This window comes from Mus caroli, chromosome 4 (assembly GCF_900094665.2).
Source record: "Mus caroli chromosome 4, CAROLI_EIJ_v1.1, whole genome shotgun sequence".
Lineage (NCBI taxonomy): Eukaryota > Metazoa > Chordata > Mammalia > Rodentia > Muridae > Mus > Mus caroli.
Genome location: NC_034573.1, coordinates 104128999 through 104139032, shown reverse-complemented (window position 1 = coordinate 104139032; position 10034 = coordinate 104128999).

The following is a 10034-nucleotide window of genomic DNA, read 5'->3' as shown; positions in this document are numbered from 1 at the left end:
GAGGAAATGCCTCCATGAGATCCAACTGTAAGGCATTTTCTCAATTAGTGATCAAGGGGGAAAGGCCCCTTGTGGGTGGGACCATCCCTGGGCTGTAGTCTTGGGTTCTATAAGAGAGTAGGCTGAGCAAGCCAGGGGAGGCAAGCCAGTGAAGAACATCCCATGATGGCTTCTGCATCAGCTCCTGCTTTCTGACCTGCTTGAGTTCCAGTCCTGACTTCCTTTGGTGATGAACAGCAGTATGGAAGTGTAAGCCGAATAAACCCTTTCCTCCCCAACTTGCTTCTTGGTCATGATGTTTGTGCAGGAATAGAAACCCTGACTAAGACACTAGCTGAGGACCCCCAAACTGGACATGTTCTATGGAGACTATGGCAGTGAACCTAGCTGAGATTTCTACAAGTTGTGTATATGTAGACAGAAGTGGCCACCTCCTGTAGCCTATCAGGATTTCCAATGGAGGTAGGGGGCATCATCCCACTCACAAAACCTTTAATGCAAAATTTGTCCTACCTACAAAATACATAGAAATAAAATGGGAACAGAGATTGAGGGAACAGCTAACCAATGAATGTTCCAACTTGAATCAGATCTCATGTAAGATAGCCAATCCCTAACATTTTATTTATTTACTTATGTACTTTCCAACACAATATCAATCCTTCCTTTCCTCCTAGCACCCCCGTGCAAATCCTAACATCATTCTACATTCTTCTTCTATTTTGAGACGGGGAAGACCATTTCTGAGTGTCACTCCCCATTTTGTTGGTCTTCCTGTGCAATCCACGTCCTCTTCAGGTCCCTCAGTTCTCCCAACTCTTCCCTAAGACTCCAGAAGCTCCATTTAATGTTCTCAGAAAAGATGCCCCACCATCGCACAAGGACACTTGATCAACTATTTTCATAGTTGTAGGTAGAAGTTTTATTCATAATAGTGAGAAATTGGAAATAAGCTAGATGTCCCTCAACTGAAGAATAGATAAAAAATGTGGTTCATTTACATTGACACTATTAACAATACTCTGCTGTGCTGACAAATGGGAACCTAGCTTAACACTCTTCTGAGATGATCCATCCATCTATCAGGGGATATAAACAGTTTTATAGACCCACAGCCAAACATGAGACAAAGCTCAAGTAGTGTTCTGGAAAAGTGGAGGATAGAAATAAGCAAGGTAGAGTATTAAAGACACCATAAGAAGACCTACAGAGTCAACTAACCAGGGCCCATGGGAGTCTACAGAGACTGTACCACCAACCACTGGGCCAAGGCCCCCTACACATTGTAGCAGATATGCAGCTTGGCCTTTATGTAAGTCCACTAGCAAGTAGGGCTGCCTCCAAATTGGTTATCTGCCATTGGATTCCTTTCCCCTAACTGGACTACCTAGGTGGTCTTCAGTGGAAAGAAGAATGTGCTTATGCCTACTCTAAATGGAAGTTACCAGGTGAGGTGGTACCCAAGGGATGCTTTCTCTCTGAGGAGAAGGGGAGGAGTAATTGGAAGAGTGATTTGTAAGGGTTCATTGGGAGTATAGGAGGGGCTGGGAAGTCATGGTTGTGAAGAAAAGTGAATAAATACATATTTTAAAATTTGTGATATGGATCAGGGGAAGAGCAGTGCTATAGATTGACTTAGATAAATAGGCTCAAGATTAGAGTCTTGAGGAGCTTGTACAACTAGGCAATACAGATAGCACAGAGGTCCCCCGGCTACTAATCACCTCTTTTCCCATCCTTCTGTCAAAAACATGTAATACATATATTTCTATGAAGAAAAAACATTGTATGCTTAACCTTCCTAGTTTCTCCTAGCATTTATCTGCAAGAACAAGTACCTGCATATCTCCTACATCTCAATTTTAATTTTTCCAAAAGGAAATTATATCTTTAATAGAGACTAATGTTGAATGCTCACTGCATGGCTAGTCAAATAGATGTGTTCATAGGAAAATTATAAGAAAAGTTAATACCCTCTATTGGATTCAGGGTTGCAAAAGATATTTTCCCAATTTGTGGGCTGCCATTTTGTCCTATTGACAGTTAAAGAAGCTTTTCAGTTTTATGAGGTACTATTTGTCAATTGTTGATCTTACAGCCTGAGCCGTTGGTGTTCTACTCGTGAAATTCCCCCATGCCAACATATTCTAGGTTCTTTCCTACTTTATCTGCTATTAGGTTGAGCATATTTGGTTTTATGTGGAGAGCCTTGATCCACTTGGATTTAGCTTTGTACAAGGAGAAGAGAATTGATCAATTTGCATTCTTCTTCATACTGACCACCAGTTGAACCAACACCATTTATTTAAAATGCTGTCTTTTTTTTCCATGTAATGGTTTTGGCCTCTTTGTCAAAGATCAAGTGACCATAGGTGTGTGGCTTTACTTCTGTGGCATCAGTTCTATTTCATTGATCTACCTACTAGCCTCTGTACCAATCTTTACTAACTGTATTTTTGACAGAGGGCTAAATTCCAAAATATACAAAGAACTCAAGAAGTTTGACTCCAGAAAAACAAGTAACTCTATTAAAAATGGGGTAGAGAGCTAAACAAAAAATTAAAATAAAATAGATTCTCAACTGAGGAATCTCCAATGGCTGAGAAGCACCTAAAGAAATGTTCAACATCCTTAGTCATCAGGAAAATGCAAATTCAGCGCTGGATTCCCTTAGGTCTGCAGTGGAATTATCGAAACTAGGAGCTGATCAGGTGGTTGTCCACAATTTTCATAAAACTGTTTTAGGCCAGAGGAAAAAGGGTTTAAATTAAATAATCAGGCAGATGTCCACAGATGAGTGCTGTATCAGGCAGCAGAAACAGGGTTTGTAATAATAAAATAAGATAGAGGAAAATGGATTTTGAAACTCTCCCAAGGCAGAGAGAAATGTTGGGGGACTCCTTGCCTTTTTCTCTCTAGCCCTTACAGCAGAAGTTCTCTGCTCTCTTGGTGTCTAACATCTAATGTCTGGTGCACCAGTCTGTTCACGTGCTCAATCCATGTGTGTTTGTCTCGTTGTCTGAATGACTGAATGTTCTGTGTTTCCTGTTGGAAAATAAAGATGGCTAAAACTTTATCTGCCAGTTCAGCTAGAGAATGGCCACACGCTTTAGCCAGGATCAGGTACAGCAAGAGGGCCCCTGCTGGAAAAACTGTTTTTTAAGAAAGGGAGTCTGCAGCCTCATGGTTTTGGGGCAAAAAAGCTGATAGATTTTTTTTTCCTAAGAAAATTCTCTGCAATTGTCATTATTGCATTTAGCTAGTGACAAAGTGCTTTTTATTTTATAATTATAGCTAGAAAAATTAAAATTCTCTGATTGGTCTAAGTGTAGCCACTTCATTTGTTTTGTTTTGTTTTTTATTGGTAATGTGCTCTGTGTGTCTTCACAGGAGTATCAGCTCATAAGTTATTGGTTAGGATTAAATAAGTATAATGTTGATAACAGAAGGCTAGCCTTAAATTGGCAACTCAGGAGTCTTTCAAACATGTGGCATAAAGAAGGCCAAGAGGTTGGGCCTCCTAAGATTCTTCTAGCTGAGATAATATTTAATGTGGTTCTTATCCTAGGAAGTAGGATAAAGATAAGATTTAAAGCAATGTCTCTTTAATGAAGCATTAAAGCTTGCACTGTCATGCATTCATACATATAAATTGGCAGCCAAATCTCCCAATGTGGTAGTGAAGTTTTAATGTTGATTCTAAGGTGATAAATTGTTTTGAAATTGGGTTTTGCTTTCCCAAGGTTGTAGTTATAGTCTAATATTGCAAAGAAACTTAAAAGTTCTGAAATCTGTCCTCAAGGCAAGAGGAACTAAGCTCAGAGCAGCTTCTGCAAGGTTTGTGTGACTTTCTTTTATCTGGCACACCATGCCTAAGGAAGCTCTGGAAACTTGCCTCTCCTTGCCTCTAGGGGAATTTTCTTTTAGCTGAAAGAACATTGTTGCAGATCTATCCAGGTGCCTTTGTAGTGAACTCAGGGGAGGGCCGCACTCGCCATTGCCCCCATGAGCCTCTGCCTGTCCCTGCCGGAGGTAGCTGCTAGAACTGGGGTGCTCTGCTGCCCTCGCTTGAGCTTTCTGGCCTACAGCAGATTGGGCCACCTTCAGACTCTTCTGCCTGAGAGGAAGGCTGGAGGTGGTCGAGGCCGAGTGGCATTCACCTGAAAACATGGTTTCAGCATCCTATTAAGGCCACTGTGATGCTAACAAAGAATTACAAGATAAATTCATATAGTTTGGGATAACTATAACAAAAATTGTGTCTTAAGAACCTGACTAAGTATCTGTTCCTTGTTCCAAACAGCAATTAATTTGGTTATTACAGAATATTAATAATTAACCTATTGCATACCATCATTTAAATAATAAAAGATAAGTTAAAATTGCTTTTATGCATGCTTCTGTATCTTCTATGAATTCATGCATGCATGCATCCCATTTACTGTGTTTAAAAATAGCTCTCTTATGGGAGAAAAGTATACATAAATTGAATCACACACTTATTCTTTTGAGCTTCCCCCTGCTTCAACACAGATAATTAAATTGTGGGCTGTAGATGGTGTTTTAAAATGTTCAATAATCAAGCTTAATTTGTATTGTTACTAATATATATATATATATATATATATATATATATATATCAGAGTTTACAATTGCTTAAAATTGTTCATCCCTCTAATGCTATTAATTCTCAAGCTTGTAATTGCTTATGCAACTCATAAGAAAAATTACTGTTCCTTTAAGAATACTGTTTTTGGACAGTTAAGAAATTGTCCTGGGTTGCCTGGAAAAGACCCCCAGGATTTGCTTTTGTGTTATAGAGGTTTACAAAAAGCTTTAGCTGATAAAGGATTACAGATAGCTCCTGAAAAGATACAAACTCAGGATCCTTATAATTATTTGGGCTTTAGACTTACTAATCAAGCTGGTTTTCCACAGAAGATAGCTATTTACAGAGCCAACTTAAGGAGTTTGAATTATTTTCAAAAATTCTTAGGTGATATTAATTGGCTTCGCTCCTATTTAAAGCTTACTACAGAGGAGTTGAAACCTTTATTTGATATTCTTAAAGAGAGTTCTGATCCTACACCCACCCCCAGATCTTTAACCTCAGAAGAATTGCTGGCCTTACAAGTGGAAAAGCTATTGAAGAGCAATTTGTCACTTATATAGATTACTCTTTGCCTTTACATGTGTTAATGTTTAATATGGTTCATGTGCCTACAGGATTGTTATGGCAAAAGTCTCCTCTAATGCGGATACATTCGAGGATTTCTCCTAAACATAATATCTTGCCATATTATGAAGCAGTAGCCCAGATGATTATCCTTGGAAGGAAGCAGGCACTAACTTATTTTGGCAAAGTGCCAGATATTATTGTTCAGACTTACAGCGTAAGTCAAGACACTTAGCTGAAAATGCACAATACAGATTGGTTGCTTGCACAAATAGGGTTTAATGGAACTATAGACAGCCACTACCCTCAAGATAGGTTGATAAAATTTTTTAATGTACATGAGGTGATATTTCCTAATATGACCTCTTTACAACCCTTACCCAATGCTGTTCTGGTGTTTGCTGATGGCTCCTCTAAAGGGCAAGCTGGATTTCTTATAATCAACAGGTAATCATAAAGACTCCTGGCCTCTCAGCTCAATTAGCAGAGTTAACAGCAGTACTGAATGTCTTCCAGTCTGTGCATGAGGCTTTTAATATTTTTACTGATAGTTTATATGTTGCACAATCAGAACCCTTATTGGAGACCTGTGGTACGTTTAACTTTAATACGCCAGCAGGATCCCTGTTTTCACAAATGTAAAACATCATTCTCGCTTGAAAACATCCATTCTATATTGGACACATATGATCTCATTCTGGTCTTCCTGGACCTTTAGCTGAAGGCAATGATTGCATCAACAGAGCTCTAATAGGAGAAGCCTTAATTTCAGATCCTGTTGCTTTGGCCAAACGTGATCATGAAAAATGTCATCTCTCTAGCCATACCTTAAGGCCACAACATAAGATCACTAAGGAGCAGGCAAGAATAATTGTAAAACAGTGTCTTAAATGTATTACATTATCACCAGTGCCACATTTAGGAGTTAATCCACAAAGTCTTATGCCTAATCATATTTGGCAAATGGATGTAACTGATTATGCAGAATTTGGAAAATTTATATATATATATATATATATATATATATATATATATATATATATATGTTTGTATTGACACTTGTCCAGGATTTCTTTTTGCTTCTCTGCATACTGGAGAAGCCTCCAAAAATGTAATGGATCATTGCCTACAAGCCTTTAATGTCATGGAATTGCCTAAACTTATTAAAACAGATAACAGGCCATCCTATTCTAGCAAAAATTTTACTTCATTTTGTAAAGAATTTGGCATCAAACATAAAACTGGAATTCCTTATAACCTCGTGGGACAAGGAATAGTTGAACGTGCTCATCTCACTTTTAAAAATTGGCTTTTAAAAAACAAAACAAGGGCAGTTATATTCCCCAAGGTCACCAAAGGCACATCTTGCTTTTGCTTTATTTGTTCTAATTTTTTTGCAAACTGATGTTAAAGGTCAGTCTGCAGTTGATCACCACTGGCATCCATTTACTTCTAGTTCTTATGTCATGGTAAAGTGGCGGGACCCATTAATTAACGAATGGAAGGGTCCAGACCTGGTCCTAATCTGGGGAAGGGGCTCGGTCTGTGTTTTTTCACAAAAAGAAGATGGAGCTCGATGGCTGCCTGAGAGATTAGTTNGTCAACTGGACACAGATTCTGAATCTTCTAGTAAGTATGACTCTAACCTTGATTATGGCTAAAAATCCTCGTTAGCCAAAAGTTAAATTGGAGCACAGCCTCCACTCCCAGGGAAGCTGCAGCCATTCTGCAATTCTCAACGCCACCTCCCCACTCCAGGAGCTCTAAGTCTAAGCTTGATCATTGCTAATTTGCAGCTGAATGGAGTACGTGGACTTCTCCAAAGAAGTGTTTTATACTGTTGCTTTTCACTGTCCCACCCTTGTTTCTCAAGCAGGTCAGTCAACACCCTTCAGCCTGACTGCAGCAGGTGTATAGCCTTGCCTCCAACAGCGCAGATGGCAGTTATTAATCTTCATCAAGAAGCATACTAGTATATATTATGGCTTTGGTCTGAATTGGGAATGAGGTGTGCTAATGAGGGCTGGACAGTCAATGACGGGCACCCAGATCTCGGAACCATACCAATCTAATACAGAGGTACATGCCAAAAGGCTGTGGCTGTTGATAACACACCACAGAGCCATGTTTGTGTGAAATACAACACAAACTGGCTGCACATAAGCCTCTGAGAAAGAATTGGATGGTTTGGGAAGATCTAAGATTCCTAAGACAGGTGTGGCCGCCAGCCACCATAATTGCCAGGCAGGACTATGGAGCATAAATACATTTTGTGCCTCAGTCCAGCCTTTTTTTATATATATTAATAACAGGGAGTAAATTGTAACCTTCCCTCAGTCTGAAGGTGGCTTATCCAGAACTTGACCTTGCTGCCACTAAGGAGATTACCTAGGGTGGAACCTTCCTCCCTAGATCACTCTATTGTTCAGCCACTGTCACTGTTCCTCTTCAAGTTACTGCTACCTGCTGAGAGGCCCCTGAGCTATTCCGGAGACTACACTGTATCCTGCATGTCATCACCTGCAGCTGGTTCCAGGCTCCAAGGATGAATTGGAGGGAATGGGCCTCCCCCCTTTTTTATTAGCACAGTCGCCATTAAACATTTGAGCCTTGATCAAAATATTGTCTTGGCTCCATTTCTCTCTCTCGTCTGCCTAGTCTCACTCTCTTTCAGGCCCGGTTTGCCTCCCAGATGAAACCCAGTTCATGTGAGCCTCTGGCTGGTTCGCAACAACCAACCCAGATGCTATTTTTGATGCCAGGAAGTACTTGCTGACAGGAGCCTGGTATGGGTGTTCCCTACGAGGTTCTACTAGCACCCGAAAAATACAGATGCACATACTCACAGCCAATCATTGGACTGAGCCTGGGTACCCCCAATTGGAGACCTAGGGGAAGGACTGAAGGAGCTGAAGGGGATTGCAACCCCATAGGAAGAACAGTATCAAATAATCTGACCACCCAGAACTCCCCTAGAGTAAACAACCAACCAAAGAGTTTAGATGGAAGATCCATGGATCCAGATATACATGTAGCAGATGATGGCCTTATCTGACATTAATGGGAGAGGGAGACCCTTTGTCCTGTGACAAAGGGAGACCCTTTGTCCAGCTTAGGCAGATGCTAGAACAGTAAGGTGGGAGTGCCAGAGTAGGTGAAGGAGCACCCTTGTAGGGTAGGGGATAGAAGAGGGATGGAACATGGGGTGTGTGGAGGAGGAAGGGGGATACCATTTGAAATGTAAACAAACAAACTGATTAATAATAATATTAAAAATAATAGTTAACAGAAGACAAAGGAAAAGGGAAAGTCACTTTTTTGTGTACTTATTATTTATCCAAAGTCTTGGCTCAAATGAGCTAAAATATCAATGTCTCCCCAAGATATCAGCTTCCTCTTCTTAAAGCATCTCCTCTACATGAGCTTCTTGTCTACATTCATATGATTCATTTACCCGATCGTCTATGGAATGTTTCTCTGGTTGGATGAATTGAAGAAGTAGTCATTTGGGACTTTATTCATTTTCTGGAAAGACAAAAGTATAACCTCAACCTGATGTTTCAAAAACAACAGACCCTTTCTATTGATTAGTTTTTAGAGCCATTTCTTTAACTTAAGGGTGTGTATCCTTTAGGAAAAATGCTTTTGGGCAGCAGAAAATATATTATCCTTTAAAGTGGAAACAATTAAAGTTAACATAGCTAAATATAGCATAATATGTAGGGATTTAGGTAAGCATAAATATTTTTACTTTTAAACAAGTTGTTAAGTGTTTAATGGTACCATTCCCCAATAGTTTGATCCTATAAAATTTAAGGGGTCTCAGTAATATAAGTAGAATTTTGTATATTGTAAAATGTTTTAGAGCATTGGTTAGTACAAACAGGACCATGAGAGCCTTAGAAAAGTGATATATAAAGAGCTATTTGGCAAAGTTAAGTTTGACATGTGACAGAATGTTATTCTCCTGGAGCTTCCGGTTCCCCATATTATGGCTGGGGCAATGCTATGCAGCTGATTAGTTGGGAAGTGGTACTATGCATGCCTCAAGTGCATTCCAAACACATGTATTTACACACCTGACAGTAGAGAAGTCCCCAGTCATAGACAGCCATATTTCCAGATATTAAGTGAGAACTACCAATTAATTATGCACTAGAAGCTTGAAATCCTTTGTTAAATATTCCTTCAGTATAGATTAGGCTCTCATGAGTCTCTGCTACCTTTCTCCATACCCAGCATCTGATTTGTTCTTGTCAGAAACAGGGAAAGCGCAGAATTAAAATAAATAAAAAATAAAGTAAACCAACTTAATTAAAAATGGCCATAAATTTCTAAGATCTAAGACTTTTATATAACATTTACAATTTTGGAAGTTTAAAGAAATTTAACTTTGAGCTCAAGAATATTTCCTTCTAGGGAAAAGGATATTCAAAAATACCTGAGAAATAATCCCATAAAATCCTGAAGAAGAAAACAATTGGGCTCATTTTATATGCAAGCATGAAAGTAAATATTCAGTTGGTACTATAAATCAGCACTTTTCACCCTGCCCAATGCATTATTGAATAAGCTAAATATCTGCTCTGTTTTAGTGTTGTCTTAATGGAGTTTAAGTGAGAGTCTCCGGGGAAGCAATGTAAAAAGTTGAGCCAAATCCTCAATAATGATAAGTAAATAACAATGTACCAAATTAACAGGAACCAAATTTTTTCTAAATAATTGAGGGTACGTTGTTTGTGAGGTTTTAAGTTCAGAGGATAATGATTTTGAGGTAGTAATAAAACCTAAATAATTATAAGTTGATAGTTTCTATATTAATCTGGAGCAATATTTAAATGTTCATTTTTAGTTTACT